We start from the raw sequence: 1,712 nt of genomic DNA on the forward strand, positions 1-1,712 counted from the left end.
GGTGGGTGGATCACAAGGTCAGGACATCGACCATACTAACATGGTGAAACTCCATCTCTACTAAAAATACAAAAAATTAGCTGGGCATAGAGGCATGCATCTGTAGTCCCAGCTACTCAGGAGGCTGAGGCAGGAGAATCGAACCCGGGAGGCGGAGGTTGCTGTAAGCCAAGATCGCACCATTGCACTCCAGCCTGGGCAACAAGAGCGAAACTCTGTCTTTAAAAAAAAAAAAAAAAAAAAAAAAAAAAGCTGCAGTTTCTGCTGAGATTTTGCCCAGTGGGGGCAATATTAGCCCCCCAAATTTCTGCGGTTGCATTTATGTTTGTGGGAGTCTTAAGTGCAGGAAAGAAGTCAGGTGCCTCCTCTTTCACCAGCTGTTAGTTGTTTAACATCAGTAAGTAGAAGTGTTCTTCCTATTAAGTGGGAAAGGGAAGCCAGCCTGCGGGGACAGGCAGAGGGGGTGGTGATAAAGGAGGAATCTTCAAAAAGGCCTTCCTCTTCAGCATTTTTCAGTGATGATTATTTGAGAAATTCGGCCAGCTGCATCCTGCAGCTGTGTTTCCAGCTGTGCTAAGTGGGGATGGGCAAAGCGCCCCAGTGGCTTTTTTCTGGGACATGTAGACTAGCCAGTAATATGGTAGAGCTGGGACTACATTGAACTTTTAGGGAATTAACTTTCTGGACAACTTTCAGAAAGTTGAAGTTCTACCTTTCAGGCATTGGAAAGATCAAATGAGCCCATGTACATAAAATAAAACCCTACACAGCACTATAATGATGAGTTTCTGTGAGACTATCAATATTTCTCCCCTTAAGCTCTAAAGCTTCAATGCTTAATCACCATTACTTTCATATATGTTGTGGAAAATTTTTTAATTGCTTAGCATATTTTTAAAATGTGAAAATATTACAATGACCATGATGAATGTTTTAGAGCAAGGAAAGAATGATCCATCATTTGAGAACCCAATTATTTTCATTTTGGAGCCTTAAAATATTTAAGCTTATAAGAACAGTTAAACTATATTACTAAAAAATTTTGAAAAAAATAGCATCCTATTACCCTAAAACAACTGTCATCAATCCTGTGTCTTTATTTTCAAGATTTTTTCTAAAGGCAACATATGTCAAGTTTTAATTGTAGTGGATATAATAATTTTGTAATCTAATTCCTTTTTGCTTTTGTGTTTAATATCATACTAGATAGGAGACAGTTTAGAATAGTGGTTAAACTCCCAGGCTCTGGAGTCAGCTGTGAGCTTCTATAAGGAGTTCTCTTTTTATCAGGTGGAAGAGGTAAGTCAGACTAGCTAGATAGGAAGAGGGAAGCAGCCACGAAGGAAGAACCTTTAAGGGAGACTTAAACATGTTGGGCGCGGTGGCTCATGCCTGTAATCCCAGCACCTTGGAAGGCTGAGGAGGGAGGATCACATGGTCAGGAGTTCAAGACCAGCCTGGCCAACATGGTGAGACCCCCGTCTCTACTAAGAAAATACAGTTGCAGTGAACCGAGATCATGCCACTGCACTCCAGCCAGGGCGACAGAGCAAGACTCCATCTCAAAAAAAAAAAAAAAAAAAAAAAAAACAAGAGAGAGAGAGCCTTAAACCCTGCTTCCTAGAGTTATTGTGAGACAGAAAAGAAGTAATATCCATACATATCTAATATACACCTTGGGACATAGTAAGCATTTAATAAATGGTAGCTAT

Source organism: Chlorocebus sabaeus, chromosome 11, assembly GCF_047675955.1.
Source record: "Chlorocebus sabaeus isolate Y175 chromosome 11, mChlSab1.0.hap1, whole genome shotgun sequence".
In the NCBI taxonomy this organism is placed as follows: Eukaryota; Metazoa; Chordata; class Mammalia; order Primates; family Cercopithecidae; genus Chlorocebus; species Chlorocebus sabaeus.